This window comes from Triticum aestivum, chromosome 6B, assembly GCF_018294505.1.
Source record: "Triticum aestivum cultivar Chinese Spring chromosome 6B, IWGSC CS RefSeq v2.1, whole genome shotgun sequence".
Taxonomy (NCBI): Eukaryota; Viridiplantae; Streptophyta; class Magnoliopsida; order Poales; family Poaceae; genus Triticum; species Triticum aestivum.
This window is the reverse complement of record NC_057810.1, coordinates 567,599,661-567,618,722: the sequence shown is the minus strand read 5'-3', so window position 1 is coordinate 567,618,722 and position 19,062 is coordinate 567,599,661. Positions and strand designations below refer to the sequence as shown.

The following is a 19,062-nucleotide window of genomic DNA, read 5'->3' as shown; positions in this document are numbered from 1 at the left end:
AGAACTTGCAACAACAATTAGAGGACGTCTAACTTGTTTTTGCAGCAAGTGTTTTGTGATGTGATATGGCCAAAGGATGTGATGAATGATATATGTGATGTATGAGATGATCGTGTTCTTGTAATAAGAATCACGACTTGCATGTCGATGAGTATGACAACCGGCAGGAGCCATAGGAGTTGTCTTTATTTTTTGTAAGACCTGCGTGTCATTGAAGAACACCATGTAAATTACTTTACTTTATTGCAAAACGCGTTAGCCATAGAAGTAGAAGTAGTCATTGGCGTGATAACTTCATGGAGACACGATGATGGAGATCATGGTGTCATGCCGGTGACGATGATGATCATGGAGCCCCGAAGATGGAGATCAAAAGGAGTAATATGATATTGGCCATATCATGTCACTATTTGATTGCATGTGATGTTTATCATGTTTATACATCTTATTTGCTTAGAACGACGGTAGTAAATAAGATGATCCCTCATTAAAATTTCAAGAAATTGTTCCCCCTAACTGTGCACCGTTGCGAAAGTTCGTCGTTTCGAAGCACCACGTGATGATCGGGTGTGATAGATTCTAACGTTCACATACAATGGGTGTAAGCCAGATTTACACACGCGAAACACTTAGGTTGACTTGACGAGCCTAGCATGTACAGACATGGCCTCGGAACACAAGAGACCGAAAGGTTGAGCATGAGTCGTATAGTAGATACGATCAACATGAAGATGTTCACCGACGTTGACTAGTCCGTCTCACGTGATGATCGGACACGGCCTAGTTGACTCGGATCATGTAATCCCTTAGATGACTAGAGGGATGTCTATCTGAGTGGGAGTTCATAAGATGAACTTAATTATCCTGAACATAGTCAAAAGGTCTTTGCAAATTATGTCGTAAGCTCGCGCTTTAGTTCTACTGTTTAGATATGTTCCTAGAGAAAATTTAGTTGAAAGTTGATAGTAGCGATTGTGCGGACTAGGTCCGTAAACTGAGGATTGTCCTTGTTGCTTCGTAGAAGGCTTATGTCCTTAATGCATCGCTCAGTGTGCTGAACCTCGAATGTCGTCTGTGGATGTTGCGAACATCTAACATACACGTTTTGATAACTACGTGATAGTTCAGTTAAACGGTTTAGAGTTGAGGTACCAAAGACGATTTCGAAACGGCAAGGAACATATGAGATGTTTCGAGGGCTGAAATTGGGATTTCAGGCTCGTGCCCACGTCAAGAGGTATAAGACCTCCGACGATTTTCTTAGCCTGCAAACTAAGGGAGAAAAGCTCAATCGTTGAGCTTGTGCTCAAATTGTCTGAGTACAACAATCACTTGAATCGAGTGGGAGTTGCTCTTCCAGATGAGATAGTGATGTCTCTCCAAAGTCATTGCCACCAAGCTGCTAGAGCTTCGTGATGAACTATAACATATCAGGGATAGATATGATGATCCTTGATATGTTCGTGATGTTTGACACCGCGAAAGTAGAAGTCAAGTAGGAGCATCAATTGTTGATGGTTAGTAAAACCACTAGTTTCAAAAAGGGCAAGGGCAAGAAGGGATACTTCATGAAACGGCAAATCAGCTGCTGCTCTAGTGAAGAAACCCAAGGTTGAACCCAAACCCGAGACTAAGTGCTTCTGTAATAAGGGGAATAGCCACTGGAGCAGAATCACCCTAGATACTTGGTAGATGAGAAGGCTGACAAGGTCGATAGAAGTATATTGGATATACATTATGTTAATGTGTACTTTACTAGTACTCCTAGTAGCACCAGGGTATTAGATACTAGTTCGGTTGCTAAGTGTTAGTACCTCGAAATAAAAGGCTACGGAATAAACGGAGACTAGCTAAAGGTGCGTTGACGATATGTGCTGGAAGTGTTTTCCAATCTTGATGTGATCAAGCATCGCACGCTCCCTCTACCATAGAGTTTGGTGTTTGCGTTGAGCATAGACATGATTGGATTATGTCTATCGCAATACGGTTATTCATTTAAGGAGAATAATGGTTACTCTGTTTATTCGAATAATACCTTCAATGGTCTTGCACCCAAAATGAATGGTTTATTGAATCTCGATCGTAGTGATACACATGTTCATGCCAAAAGATATAAGATAGTAATGATAGTACCACCTACTTGTGGCACTACCATGTAAGTCATATTGGTATAAAACGCATGAAGAAGCTTCATGTTGATGGATCTTTGGACTCACTCGTTTTTGGAAAAGTTTGAGACATGCGAACCATGTCTATTGGTGTATATGCATGAAGAAACTCCATCCAAATGGACCGTTTGGACTCACTTGATTTTGAATCACTTGAGACATGCAAATCATACCACATGGGCAAGATGACTGAAAGCCTCATTTTTCAGTAAAATGGAACAAGAAAGCAACTTGTTGGAAATAATACATTTTGATGTGTGCAGTCCAATGAGTGCTGAGGCACGCAGTAGATATCATTATGTTCTTACTTCACGGATGATTTGAGTAGATACTGAGTATATTTACTTGATGAAACACGAGTCTGAATTATTGAATGGTTCAAGTAATTTCAGAGTGAAGTTGAAGATCATCGTGACAAGAGGATAAAATGTCTATGATATGATCATAGAGATGAGTATCTGAGTTACGAGCTTTGGCACGCAATTAAGACATTGTGGAAATTGTTTCACAAATAATACCGCCTGGAACACCATAGTGTGATGGTGTGTCCGAACATCATAGTTGCACCCTATTGGATATGGTGCGTACCATGATGTCTCTTATCGAATTACCACTATTGTTCATGGGTTAGGCATTAGAGACAACCACACTCACTTTAATAGGGCACCACGTAATTCTGTTGAGACGACACCGTTTGAACTATGGTTTGGAGAAACCTAAGTTGTCATTTCTTAAAAGTTTGGGGCTGCGACGCTTATGTGAAAAGGTTTCAGGTTGATAAGCTTGAACCCAAAGCGGATAAAATGCATCTTCACAGGACACCCAAAACAGTTGGGTATACCTCCTAATTCAGATCCGAAAGCAATAGGGATTGTTTCTTGAATCGGGTCCTTTCTCGAGGAAAAGTTTGTCTCGGAAAGTTGAGTGGGAGCATGGTGGAGACTTGATGAGTTATTGAACCGTCACTTCAACTAGTGTGTAGCAGGGCACAGGAAGTTGTTCCTGTGGCGCCCACACCAATTGAAGTAGAAGCTTATGATAGTGATCATGAAGTTTCGGATCAAGTCACTACCGTACCTCGTAGGGTGACAAGGATGCGTACTACTTCAGAGTGGTACAGTAATCCTGTCTTGAAGGTCATGTTGCTAGACAACAATGAACCTGCGAGCTATGGAGAAGCGATGGTGGGCCCATATTCTGACAAATAGTTAGAAGCCATGTAATCCGAGATAGGATCCATGTATCAGAACAAAGCATAGACTTTGGTGGACTTGCCCAATGATCGGCAAGCCATTGAGATAAATGGATCTTTAAGAAGAAGATGGACGTGGACGGTAATGTCACCGTCTATGAAGCTCGACTTGTGGCGAAGAGTTTTTCACAAGTTCAAGGAAGTTGACTACGATGAGATTTTCTCATCCGTAGCGATGCTTAAGTCCGTCGGAATCATGTTAGCATTAGCTGCATTTATGAAATCTGCCAAATGGATGTCAAAATGAGTTTCCTTACCAGTTTTCGTAAGGAAAGGTTGTATGTGATACAATCAGAAAGGTTTTATCGATCCTAAGGATGCTAAAAGGTATGCTAGCTCTAGCGATCCTTCCATGGACTGGAGTAAGCATCTCGGAGTTGGAATATACACTTTGATAAGATGATCAAAGATTTTGGGTTTATACAAAGTTTACGAGAAACTTGTATTTCCAAAGAAGTGAGTGGGAGCACTATAGAATTTTTGATGAGTATATGTTGTTGACATATTGTTGATCAGAAATGATGTAGAGTTTCTAGAAAGCATATAGGGTTATTTGAAAAGTGGTTTTCAAGTGAAAACCTGGATTAAGCTACTTGAACATTGAGCATCAAGATCTATAGGGATAGATCAAAAAAGCTTAAGGGTACTTTCAAATGAGCATATACCTTGACATGATCTTGAAGGTGTTCAAGATGGATCAGTCAAAGGAGGAGTTCTTGCCTGAGATGTAAGGTATGAAGTTAATACTTAAAGCTCGACCACGGCAGAAAAGAGAGAAAGGACGAAGGTCGTGCCCTATGCTTTAGACATAGGCTCTACAGTATGCTATGCTGTGTACCGCACCTGATGTGTGCCTTGCTACATATCTGGCAAGAGGGTACAAAGGTGATCAAGGAGTGGATCACCAGACAGTGGTCAAAATTATCCTTAGAGGAATAAGGATATGTTTCTCAATTATGGAGGTGATAAAGAGTTCGACGTAAAGGGTTACGTCGATGCAAGCTTTAACACCTACCGAATGACTCTGAGTAGCAAACCGGATACGTATCATGGAACAACCATTTGGAATAGCTCCAAGTGGAGCGTGGAAGCAGCATTTTACAATATGACCTAGAGATTTGCAAAGTACATATGGATCTGAATGTTGCAGACCCGTTGACTAAAACCTCTCTTACAAGCAAAACATGATCAAACCCCAGAACTCATTGAGTCTTAATCACATGATGATGTGAACTAGTTTAGTGACACTAGTAAACTTTTTGGATGTTGGTCACATGGCGATGTGACCTGTGAGTGTTAATCACATGGCGATGTGAACTAGATTATTGACTCTAGTGCAAGTGGGAGACTGTTGGAAATATGCCCTAGAGGCAAAAATAAATTAGTTATTATTATATTTCCTTGTTCATGATAATCGGTTATTATCCATGCTATAATTGTATTGATAGGAAATTCAGATACATGTGTGGGTACATAGACAACACCGTGTCCCTAGTAAGCCTCTAGTTGACTAGCTCGTTGATCAATAGATGGTTACGGTTTCCTGACCATGGACATTGGATGTCGTTGATAACGGGATCACATCATTAGGAGAATGATGTGATGGACAAGACCCAATCCTAAGCCTAGCACAAAGATCATGTAGTTCGTATGCTAAAGCTTTTATAACTGTCAAGTATCATTTCCTTAGACCATGAGATTGTGCAACTCTCGGATACCGTAGGAATGCTTTGGGTGTACCAAACGTCACAACGTAACTGGGTGGCTATAAAGGTGCACTACCGGTATCTCCGAAAGTGTCTGTTGGGTTGGCACGGATCGAGACTGGGATTTGTCACTCCGTGTAATGGAGAGGTATCTCTGGGCCCACTCGGTAGGACATCATCATAATGTGCACAATGTGACCAAGGGGTTGATCACGGGATGATGTGTTACGGAACGAGTAAAGAGACTTGCCGGTAACGAGATTGAACAAGGTATCGGCATACCGACGATCGAATCTCGGGCAAGTACAATACCGTTAGACAAAGGGAATTGTATATGGGATTGATTGAGTCCTTGACATCGTGGTTCATCCGATGAGATCATCGCGGAACATGTGGGAGCCAACATGGGTATCCAGATCCCGCTGTTAGTTATTGGCCGGAGAACGTCTCGGTCATGTCTGCATGGTTCCCGAACCCATAGGGTCTACACACTTAAGGTTCGATGACGCTAGGGTTATATGGAATAGATATACGTGGTTACCGAATGTTGTTCGGAGTCCCGGATGAGATCCTGGACGTCACGAGGAGTTCCGGAATGGTCCGGAGGTAAAGATTTATATATGGGAAGTCCTGTTTTGGTCACCGGAAAAGTTTTGGGTTTTATCGGTAATGTACCGGGACCACCGGGAGGGTCCCGGGGGTCCACCAAGTGGGGCCACCGGCCCCAGAGGGCTGCGTGGGCCAAGTGTGGGAGGGGACCAGCCCCAGGTGGGCTGGTGCGCCCCCCCACAAGGTCCCAAGGCGCCTAGGTTTTGGGGAGGGGGCTCCTCCACCTTGCTTGGGGGGCAAGTTTCCCCTCTCCCCCCCTTTGCCGCCACCCTAGATGGGTTTTGGGGCAGCCGCACCCCTTGGGGTGGGAACCCTAAGGACTCATTTGCTAGAAGTGGATTTGAGAGGTTTGGGGTGGTGGGGATTTGAGAGGATTTGGTGAATCCCCTCCTTCCACCCAATCCTCTCAAATCCCCTTGAAACCCCCAAACCCCTCTAACTACAATTCCCTTCATATGAAAAACTTATTTGGTAGGCAGGGATTGCCAAATTTAGATAAGATAGTGCAAACATCTAAAAATGCAATCTTTACAAGAAAACATTGTATTAAGATCTTGCTATAGAATAGAAAGGTCACCTAACAAAAAATGTGACCTCGTGAAACTTGCTACAGGGGAATAATCTTCCACATTTCTTCAGAGCAACAACATAATTTGGCATGACTTCGGGCCAATATATCATCACAACAATATCAAGTATATCACAGTAACAACATGATTTCTCAAAACAGCATGACTTGGAATAAAAAATATCTCATCCATGATCTTTCACAGCAACACCATAATTTTGCAACAAACATAATGAAACACATGACTTGTGCAATAGCTCACAATCAGTTATATTATTACAGACCAAGCAACGTTGAGAATAATGTTGTCATGCAAACGAATTGCTCTTAATGATGTCATCATCATCCAGTTTTTGAATGACCAAAAGTTTGTCCAGATTGTTTAATCTTGCTTCTCTGGTTGCCTGGGAACCTGATTATTAAACAAAAGCAAAATGAGTGACAAAACTTAAAATAGGCCAACCTATGTTCTAGTACTCTAGTTCTTATGAGAGTGATAACACAAAAGCAAAAGTTTGTTGGCAAAATTATGTATTCTAAGCTACTGAATGGTCATCATCCATAACTTATGAAGAGTTGAGGTTTCAACGCTCAAGAACAAGTCCATTATATGACAAAATAATAAGCCACCACACCTAACGACATCCATGCTCCGAGCACCGCCACCCAGATGCAGCAAGGATGGACAAGCATCGTCATGCCACTAATCTCATCATTGTAGTTCACATACCCAAGCACTCTCTTAAAAAAGGCATACTCAAGTCAAGCATTCAAACTTCCGAAGTTAGTTGTTGTTCAGTTAAACATAAAACCCAAACATTCCAACTTCCCAGTTTAGCTACCGTTCAGTTTCAGGAAAAAAAGGAGTTACTTCCCCACAAAAAGAAAACGGAGAAAGGAGTCAGCTAGCTTTCTTGCAGACTATACGTACGTGTGAAACATAGAATCAGATCACGCAAGTTATACAACAGGTCATACATATGTTTAGAAAACAAAATAAAGCAACAGCCAGCAGATAATCTTGAGCAGATGCGGCAGAGTGAGCTACAATATGAAAAAACCACTGCAACTATGTAAGCCACAACACCCATACAAATACATGAAAACATCGCCACACTTCGCCAATAGCAAACCGCCTGATGCCTATGTATTATATATAGGAGTGGAACGAAGTAGTCCCAGATTTAAAATAAATATAGGAGTTCAGGAGAGACAAAGTTGAGTTGTTATAAATACTGCAAATGGGGTTGTGTGTATGTGCAGGTTCGCCTCAAGGCACACAACCATGAGATGAACTATAGTGCGAGTTCTTTGCCAGGAGCTTCAGAGCACAAATAAGTTTAGACAGAATTGCCAGAGTTTTCTAGACAGATTCAAACATGTAGACTAGACATATTCTGTCATACGTAATAACTCGGCACCACCAAAAACCTTGGCAGATTTGATTAGATTTGTTAGCCGTACTACAACAAAATGAGGGAGTGTTAAATGATAGTGACACTAGGTTCATGAGATATTATATTATCAACTAGATAGATGTTCACAGGAGCAAGAACAACAATCTTAGTTTTCATGAAGTGGGGCAAAATGTCACAAGAGAAATGGAGTAAGGTAGCTTACCTTAAGTACGTTGAGTCAACTCTGCCATTTCGCTCCGAAGAAACACTGCAGCACTCTCTTCATCTTCGGCGGCAGAATTAAGAAAGATCTCACGGTTCTCAACACTTTTGAACACTTTGTAGGCAGTGGCTCATTCATTGCGGCGGATGCTTTCCATCTTGTGCAGAACAACAATGCACTTGCTGATGGAGAATTCTTGGGCATTTTTTGCCCCGACCAATAGAGCAGACTCCTCCTCCACTTGCTTTCATTTGATCTCCACATATTGTGCCATCACTTCCACCATAGGATCATCACGCTTCTTACCCTTTGATTCCTTCACATGCTTGTTGCTTGAAGTAGCTGTTGGAAATATGCCCTAGAGGCAATAATAAATTAGTTATTATTATATTTCCTTGTTCATGATAATCGTTTATTATCCATGCTATAATTGTATTGATAGGAAACTCAGATACATGTGTGGATACATAGACAACACCATGTCCCTAGTAAGCCTCTAGTTGACTAGCTCGTTGATCAATAGATGGTTACGGTTTCCTGACCATGGACATTGGATGTCACTGATAACGGGATCACATCATTAGGAGAATGATGTGATGGACAAGACCCAATCCTAAGCCTAGCATAGAGATCGTGTAGTTCGTATGCTAAAGCTTTTCTAATGTCAAGTATCTTTTCCTTAGACCATGAGATTGTGCAACTCCTGGATACCGTAGGAATGCTTTGGGTGTACCAAACATCACAACGTAACTGGGTGGCTATAAAGGTGCACTACAGGCATCTCCGAAAGTGTCTGTTGGGTTGGCACGAATCGAGACTGTGATTTGTCACTCCGTGTGACGGAGAGGTATCTCTGGGCCCACTCAGTAGGACATCATCATAATGTGCACAATATGACCAAGGGGTTGATCACGGGATGATGTGTTATGGAATGTGTAAAGAGTCTTGCCGGTAACGAGATTGAACAAGGTATCGGTATACCGACGATCGAATCTCGGGCAAGTATAATACCGCTAGACAAAGGGAATTATATACGGGATCGATTGAGTCCTTGACATCGTGGTTCATCCAATGAGATCATCGTGGAACATGTGGGAGCCAACATGGGCATCCAGATCCCGCTGTTGGTTATTGACCGGAGAACGTCTCGGTCATGTCTGCATGGTTCCCGAACCCGTAGGGTCTACATACTTAAGGTTCGATGGCGCTAGGGTTATAAAGGAAGTTTGTGTGTGGTTACCGAATGTTGTTCGGAGTCCCGGATGAGATCCCGGATGTCACGAGGAGTTCTGGAATGGTCCGGAGGTAAAGATTTATATATGGGAAGTTCTATTTTGGTCACCGGAAAAGTTTCGGGTTTTATCGGTAACGTACCGGGACCACCGGGAGGGTCCCGGGGGTCCACCAAGTGGGGCCACCGGCCCCGGAGGTCTGCATAGGACAAGTGTGGGAGGGGACCAGCCCCAGGTGGGCTGGTGCGCCCCCCCCCACAAGGGCCCAAGGCGCCTAGGGTTTGGGGAGGGGGTGCTTCCACCTAACTTGGGGGGCAAGTTTCGCCCCTCTCCCCCCTTGGCCGCCACCCTAGATGGGATTGGGGGCTGCCGCACCCCTTGGGGTGGAAACCCTAGAGGGGGCGCACCCCCTCCCTCTCCCCTATATATAGTTGAGGTCTTGAGGGCTGCCAACACATGAGTTTTGACCTCTCCCTGGCGCAGCCCTACCTCTCTCCCTTCTCCTCTCCCGCGGTGCTTGGCGAAGCCCTGCTGGATCACCACGCTCCTCCATCACCACCACGCCATTGTGCTGATGCTGGACGGAGTCTTCCTCAACCTCTCCCTCTTTCCTTGCTAGATCAAGGCGTGGGAGACGTCACCGGGCTGTACGTGTGTTGAACGCGGAGGTGCCGTCCGTTCGGCACTAGGATCTCCGGTGATTTGGATCACGACGAGTACGACTCCTTCAACCCCATTCTCTTGAATGCTTCCGCTTAGCGATCTACAAGGGTATGTAGATGCACTCTCCTTCCCCTGTTGCTGGTTTCTCCATAGATAGATCTTGGTGACACGTAGGAAAATTTTGAATTTCTGCTACGTTCCCCAATAGTGGTATCAGAGCCAGGTTTATTGCGTAGATTCTTTGCACGAGTAGAACACAAAGTAGTTGTGGGCGTTGATTTTGATCAATATTCTTACCGTTACTAGTCCAATCTTGTTTCGACGGTATTGTGGGATGAAGCGGCCCGGACCGACCTTACACGTACACTTACGTGAGATAGGTTCCACCGACTGACATGCACTTGGTGCATAAGGTGGCTAGCGGGTGCCAGTCTCTCCCACTTTAGTCGGAACGGATTCGATGAAAAGGGTCCTTATGAAGGGTAAATAGCAATTGGCATATCACGTTGTGGTTTTGCGTAGGTAAGAAACATTCTTGCTAGAAACCCATAGCAGCCACGTAAAACATGCAAACAACAATTAGAGGACGTCTAACTTGTTTTTGCAGGGTATGCTATGTGATGTGATATGGCCAAGAAGAATGTGATGAATGATATGTGATGTATGAGATTGATCATGTTCTTGTAATAGGAATCACGACTTGCATGTGGATGAGTATGACAATCGGCAGGAGCCATAGGAGTTGTCTTTATTTATTGTATGACCTGCGTGTCATTGAACAACGCCATGTAATTACTTTACTTTATTGCTAACCGGTAGCCATAGTAGTAGAAGTAATAGTTGGCGGGACAACTTCATGAAGACACGATGATGGAGATCATGGTGTCATGCCGGTGACGATGATGATCATGGAGCCCCGAAGATGGAGATCAAAAGGAGCAAAATGATATTGGCCATATCATGTCACTATTTGATTGCATGTGATGTTTATCATGTTTATTCATCTTATTTGCTTAGAACGACGGTAGTAAGTAAGATGATCCCTCATTAAAATTTCAAGAAAGTGTTCCCCCTAACTGTGCACCATTGCGAAAGTTCGTCGTTTCTAAGCACCATGTGATGATCAGGTGTGATGGATTCTTATGTTCACATACAACGGGTGTAAGCCAGATTTACACACGCGAAACACTTAGGTTAACTTGACGAGCCTAGCATGTACAGACATGGCCTCGGAACACAAGAGACCGAAAGGTCGAGCATGAGTCGTATAGTAGATACGATCAATATGAAGATGTTCACCGAGGATGACTAATCCATCTCACGTGATGATCGGACATGGCCTAGTTGACTCGGATCATGTAATCACTTAGATGACCAGAGGGATGTCTATCTGAGTGGGAGTTCATAAGATGAACTTAATTATCCTGAACATAGTCAAAAGATATTTGCAAATTATGTCGTAAGCTCGCGCTTTAGTTCCATTGTTTAGATATGTTCCTAGAGAAAATATAGTTGAAAGTTGACAGTAGCGATTATGCGGACAGTAGAAAGCTTATGTCCTTAATGCACTGCTCAGTGTGCAGAACCCCAAACGTCGGCTGTGGATGTTGCGAACATCAGACATACACGTTTTGATAACTACGTGATAGTTCAGTTAAACGGTTTAGAGTTGAGGCACCAAAGACGTTTTTCGAAACATCGCGGAACATATGAGATGTTTCGAGGGCTGAAATTGGGATTTCAGGCTCGTGCCCACGTCAAGAGGTATGAGACCTCCGACGATTTTCTTAGCCTGCAAACTAAGGGAGAAAAGCTCAATCGTTGAGCTTGTGCTCAGATTGTCTGAGTGCAACAATCACTTGAATTGAGTGGGAGTTGATCTTCCAGATGAGATAGTGATGTTTCTCCAAAGTCATTGCCACCAAGCTGCTAGAGCTTCGTGATGAACTATAACATATCAAGGATAGAGATGATGATCCTTGAGTTATTCGCGTTGTTTGACATCGCAAAAGTAGAAATCAAGAAGGAGCATCAATTGTTGATGGTTGGTGAAACCACTAGTTTCAAGAAGGGCAAGGGCATTAGGGATACTTCATGAAATGGCAAATCAGCTGTTGCTCTAGTGAAGAAACCCAAGGTTGAACCCAAACCCGAAACTAAGTGCTTCTATGATAAGGGGAACAGTCACTAGAGCGGAATTACCCTAGATACTTGGTAGATGAGAAGGCTGGCAAGGTCGATAGAAGTATATTGGATATACATTATGTTAATGTGTACTTTACTAGTACTCCTAGTAGCACCAGGGTATTAAGATACCGGTTCGGTCTCTAAGTGTTAGTAACTCGAAATAAAAGGCTACGGAATAAACGGAGACTAGCTAAAGGTGAGCTGACGATATGTGTTGGAAGTGTTTCCAAGTTTGATGTGATCAAACATCGCACGCTCCCTCTACCATCAAGATTAGTATTAAACCTGAATAATTGTCATTTGGTGTTTGCGTTGAGCATAGACATGATTGGATTATGTCTATCGCAATACAGTTATTCATTTAAGGAGAATAATGGTTACTCTATTTATTTGAATAATACCTTCAATGGTCTTGCACCTAAATGGTTTATTGAATCTCGATAGTAGTGATACACATTTTCATGCCAAAAGATATAAGATAGTAATGATAGTACCACTTACTTGTGGCACTGCCATGTAAGTCATATTGGTATAAACCAGATGAAGAAGCTCCATGTTGATGGATCTTTGGACTCACTCGTTTTTGAAAAGTTTGAGACATGCGAACCATGTCTGTTGGTGTATACGCATGAAGAAACTCCATGCAGATGGGTCGTTTGGACTCACTTGATTTTGAATCACTTGAGATATGCAAATCATACCACATGAGCAAGATGACTGAAAAGCCTCGTTTTCAGTGAGATGGAACAAGAAAGCAACCTGTTGGAAGTAATACATTTTGATGTGTGCAGTCCAATGAGTGTTGAGGCACGCAGTGGATATCGTTATGTTCTTACTTCACGGATGATTTGAGTAGATACTGAGTATATTTACTTGATGAAACACAAGTCTGAATTATTGAATGGTTCAAGTAATTTCAGAGTGAAGTTGAAGATCATTGTGACAAGAGGATAAAATGTCTATTGTATGATCATAGAGATGAATATCTGAGTTACGAGTTTGGTACACAGTTGAGACATTGTGGAAATTATTTCACAACTAACACCGCCTGGAACACCATAGTGTGATGGTGTGTCCAAACATCATAGATGCACCCTATTGTATATGGGGCATACCATGATGTCTCTTATCGAATTACCACTATCGTTCATGGGTTAGGCATTAGAGACAACCGCACTCACTTTAATAGGGTACCACGTAATTCCGTTGAGACGACACCGTTTGGAGAAACCTAAGTTGTTGTTTCTTAAAGGTTTGGGGCTGCGACGCTTATGTGAAAAAGTTTCAGGTTGATAAGCTCGAACCCAAAGCGGATAAAATGCATCTTCATAGGACACCCAAAACAGTTGGGTATACCTCCTAATTCAGATCCGGAAGCAAAAGTGATTGTTTCTAGAAACGGGTCCTTTCTCAAGGAAAAGTTTATCTCGAAAGAATTGAGTGGGAGGATGGTGGAGACTTGATGAGGTTATTGAACCATCACTTCAACCAGTGTGTAGCAGGGCACATGAAGTTGTTCCTGTGGCACCTACACCAATTGAAGTGGAAGCTTATGATAGTGATCATGAAGCTTCGGATCAAGTCACTACCGAACCTCGTAGGACGACAAGGACGCGTACTGCTTCGGAGTGGTACGGTGATCCTGTATTGAAGGTCATGTTGCTAGACAACAATGAACCTACGAGCTATGGAGAAGCGATGGTGGGCCCAAATTCTGCCAAATGGTTAGAAGCCATGAAATCCGAGATAGGATCCATGTATCAGAACAAAGCATGGACTTTGGTGGACTTTCCCAATGATCGGCAAGCCATTGAGATAAATGGATCTTTAAGAAGAAGACGAACGTGGATGGTAATGTCACCATCTATGAAGCTCGACTTGTGGCAAAGAGTTTTTCACAAGTTCAAGGAGTTGACTACGATGAGATTTTCTCATCCGTAGCGATGCTTAAGTCCGTCGGAATCATGTTAGCATTAGCTGCATTTATGAAATCTGGCAGATGGATGTCAAAACGAGTTTCCTTACCAGTTTTCGTAAGGAAAGGTTGTATGTGATACAATCAGAAAGGTTTTGTCAATCCTAAGGATGCTAAAGCTATGCTAGCTCCAAGGATCCTTCTAAGGACTGGAGTAAGCATCTCGGAGTTGGAATGTACGCTTTGATGAGATGATCAAAGATTTTGGATTTATACAAAGTTTGTGAGAAACTTGTATTTCCAAAGAAGTGAGTGGGAGCACTATAGAATTTCTGATGAGTATATGTTGTTGACATATTGATGATCAGAAATGATGTAGAATTTCTAGAAAGCATATAGGGTTATTTGAAAGGTGTTTTTCAATAGAAAACCTGGATTAAGCTACTTGAACATTGAGCATCAAGATCTATGAGGATAGATCAAAAACTGCTTAATGGTACTTTCAAATGAGCACATACCTTGACGTGATCTTGAAGGTGTTCAAGATGGATCGGTCAAAAAAGGAGTTCTTGCCTGAGTTGTAAGGTATGGAGTTAAGACTTAAAGCTCGACCACGGTAGAAGAGAGAGAAAGGACGAAGGTCGCCCCCTATACTTCAGACATAGGCTCTATAGTATGCTATGCTATGTACCGCACCGGAAGTGTGCCTTCCCATGAGTCAGTCAAGGAAAACAAGAATGATCCAGGAATGGATCATTGGACAGCGGTCAAAATTGTCCTTGGAGTAAATAAGGACATGTTTCTCGATTATGGAGGTGATAAAGAGTTCGGCGTAAAGGGTTACGACGATGCAAGCTTTAACACCTATCGAAATGACTCTGAGTAGCAAACCGGATACGTATAGTGGAGCAACCATTTGGAATAGCTCCAAGTGGAGCATGGAAGCAGCATTTACAATATGACATAGAGATTTGCGAAGTACATACGGATCTGAATGTTGCAGACCCGTTGACTAGAACTTCTCTCTCAAGCAAAACATGATCAAACCCCAGAACTCATTGAGTCCTAATCACATGATGATGTGAACTAGTTTAATGACACTAGTAAACTCTTTGGATGTTGGTCACATGGTGATGTGACCTGTGAGTGTTAATCACATGGCGATGTGAACTAGATTATTGACTCTAGTGCAAGTGGGAGACTGTTGGAAATATGCCCTAGAGGCAATAATAAATTAGTTATTATTATATTTCCTTGTTCATGATAATCGTTTATTATCCATGCTATAATTGTATTGATAGGAAACTCAGATACATGTGTGGATACATAGACAACACCATGTCCCTAGTAAGCCTCTAGTTGACTAGCTCGTTGATCAATAGATGGTTACGGTTTCCTGACCATGGACATTGGATGTCACTGATAACGGGATCACATCATTAGGGGAATGATGTGATGGACAAGACCCAATCCTAAGCCTAGCATAGAGATCGTGTAGTTCGTATGCTAAAGCTTTTCTAATGTCAAGTATCTTTTCCTTACACCATGAGATTGTGCAACTCCTGGATACCGTAGGAATGCTTTGGGTGTACCAAACGTCACAACGTAACTGGGTGGCTATAAAGGTGCACTACAGGTATCTCCGAAAGTGTCTGTTGGGTTGGCACGAATCGAGATTGGGATTTGTCACTCCGTGTGACGGAGAGGTATCTCTGGGCCCACTCGGTAGGACATCATCATAATGTGCACAATGTGACCAAGGGGTTGATCACGGGATGATGTGTTACGGAATGAGTAAAGAGACTTGCCGGTAACGAGATTGAACAAGGTATCGGTATACCGACGATCGAATCTCGGGCAAGTATAATACCGCTAGACAAAGGGAATTGTATACGGGATCGATTGAGTCCTTGACATCGTGGTTCATCCGATGAGATCATCGTGGAACATGTGGGAGCCAACATGGGTATCCAGATCCCGCTGTTGGTTATTGACCGGAGAACGTCTCGGTCATGTATGCATGGTTCCCGAACCCGTAGGGTCTACACACTTAAGGTTCGATGAAGCTAGGGTTATAAAGGAAGTTTGTATGTGGTTACCGAATGTTGTTCGGAGTCCCGGATGAGATCCCGGACGTCACGAGGAGTTCCGGAATGGTCCGGAGGTAAAGATTTATATATGGGAAGTCCCGTTTTGGTCACCGGAAAAGTTTCGGGTTTTATCGATAACGTACCGGGACCACCGGGAGGGTCTCGGGGGTCCACCAAGTGGGGCCACCGGCCCCAGAGGTCTGCATGGGCCAAGTGTGGGAGGGGACCAGCCCCAGGTGGGCTGGTGTGCCCCCCCCCCCACAAGGGCCCAAGGCGCCTAGGGTTTGGGGAGGGGGTGCTTCCACCTAACTTGGGGGGCAAGTTTCCCCCCTCTCCCCCCTTGGCCGCGACCCTAGATGGGATTGGGGGCTGCCGCACCCCTTGGGGTGGAAACCCTAGAGGGGGCGCACCCCCTCCCTCTCCCCTATATATAGTTGAGGTCTTGAGGGCTGCCAACACATGAGTTTTGACCTCTCCCTGGCGCAGCCCTACCTCTCTCCCTTCTCCTCTCCCGCGGTGCTTGGCGAAGCCCTGCTGGATCACCACGCTCCTCCATCACCACCACGCCGTTGTGCTGCTGCTGGACGGAGTCTTCCTCAACCTCTCCCTCTCTCCTTGCTTGATCAAGGCGTGGGGGACGTCACCGGGCTGTACGTGTGTTGAACGCGGAGGTGCCGTCCGTTCGGCACTAGGATCTCCGGTGATTTGGATCACGACGAGTACGACTCCTTCAACCCCGTTCTCTTGAACGCTTCCGCTTAGCGATCTACAAGGGTATGTAGATGCACTCTCCTTCCCCTCATTGCTGGTTTCTCCATAGATAGATCTTGGTGACACGTAGGAAAATTTTGAATTTCTGCTACGTTCCCCAACAGTAGTAGCACCACCTCTTTGTGTAGCATCTCTTGAACCATCACTTGGGGCAGCACCTCTTGGACCATCACTTGGGGTAGCATCTCTGGGACCATCACTTGGGGCAGCATCACTTGGACCATCACTTGGGGAGGCATCTCTTGGATCATCATACATGTGTAAATCATCACCATATTGATTCAGGTCAAAAGAGAAGGCAGTCTTCTCTCTTTCAACTTCGAGATCACCATCACTCACTTCTGTAACCCCAGTTGATGTGAAATTGAAGTTACCTTCTGCTATATGCCCTACACAAACACCCAAGTTATCATTAAAGGCCACACAACAATGAAATGAAAATTCATTATAAAGGACAACAAAAAGAGAGGAAATGAAAATCCATTCAACTCAGTAACTCACCATCATACAGATCACCAAGCTTATCGTAGAGGGGAAACGGCTTATTCTGGACCTTAGCTATTTCTGGCCACGACTGTATATATAAAAGAAATGATTTATCAAACTTAGACTGCTCAAAAATAAGATTGATTACAAAAGAATGGAATACAAGTCATCAAGTTTTGCAAAGACAAAATGCACTACACTAGAACTTACAGTCATCAAGTTTTGCCAAAGATTAGCGTCCGCATCTATCATGTGTGTATGATAGTTCCAGCTGACACCACTCTGTTTGCGGGCATCCTTAAGAAGTCTGTATTGACCTTTCAAGTCTTTCTGTTTTTCCTGAATCTGTGACTTTGTAAAATTTGTGTGACCATATCTTTCATGAAACAAATCCGCCATCCTATTCCATGCTTCAGTTGACCAACCATTTTGTCCTCGATGATACGGAGTGTTGTGCTCCTGAAGTATCTCCACTAAACCCTTCTCCAAAGCTGGGTTCCATTGAGCTCTTGGCTTTTTAACTACACCAACACAAATTTACATTGTTCAAACTTAATGCTCAACATGATAAGAGGAGTTACTATCATTCAATTTGAAAACAAATAGTGATGAACTATCATGAGCTAGCTAATATTCAAAATGATAAATATTAAGTAGAACAATCACAAACATCAAAACTCCAGCACAAGATCTGAGAAATGGAGATTAAGTAGACCAAATACCTCTTGGAGGTGTCTTTTTAATTTTGGGTGATGGCTTCTTGGCACCATGTGAAGCTTTTCTCCCACTTGCTTTCATCACATTATACTTTGGAGACCCCTTTGGATACATATCTGCATTTCAGCACACACTACACTATTAGATGATGAAGTTAATATATATATATATATATATATATATATATATATATGATTAAAACACACACCATCATGTTGGCTATTCAGGATGGTATGATTCCCACATTTGCATTGCTATTTCATCCCTTAGAGTGTTCCCTAAGTCGTTGTTCCCATAGTTATTCTCGTCGCCATTCGGGAGATCAACAAAAACATTTGGCGCTATGTTATCGGGCTGGTTGTCAAGCCAAGTCTCATCACCATTCTCCATTTTGATGATATTGTGAAGAACTGCGGCAGCTGCGGGAAGTTTCACTTGGTTCTTGATTGAATGTAGTGTGCCAACATGAAGAATTGGGAAGCGCTTCTTAAGAATTCCTAGAGACCTTTCCACATGGTTCCGTAGAACAGCATGCCGATGATTGAACAATTCCCTGTGGTTTTGTGGTCGAGGGTGTCCATGACCAAATTCCTTCAAATGATACCGGACACCCCGATAAGGTGCGAGAAATGACTGAGTGTTTGCATAACCCCCATCAACTAGGTAAAACTTTCCCTTGGGTACTCTAAATCCTTTGCTAATTGCAGAATGAAGAACCCTCGCATCCGTAGCTGAACCCTCCCAACCACATGATATGAAAGTGAATCTCAGATCGAAGTCACAGGCAACCATAATATTATGACTCAAGGTACCTTCCTATTCCGAAATGGAGCAGCAATTCTAGGTGTTGCCGTTATAGGAACATGTGACCCATCAATGGCTCCTAAACAGTTCTGGAAGCAAAGATTGCAGGTCAATAAAGAACTATAAGTTAGATAAGAAAAGAAATTGTGGAAGCGTTAAAAATGGAAACCTGGAAGTAAGGATAAAATCTTGTGTCGGTGGAGATTACTGGATGTGGCTCATCAATGTTCGGGGGCTTCAAAAATCGACTAGCTAAAATGGGGACGATGTTGAA

General features: G+C 43.2%; 1 pseudogene; it reads right to left on the bottom strand.

Moving 5' to 3' along the window:
* Nucleotides 1-6,611: 6,611 nt before the first annotated feature.
* Nucleotides 6,612-18,721, bottom strand: LOC123139389 (uncharacterized; annotated as a pseudogene).
* Between the last annotated feature and the right edge of the window lie 341 nt (nt 18,722-19,062).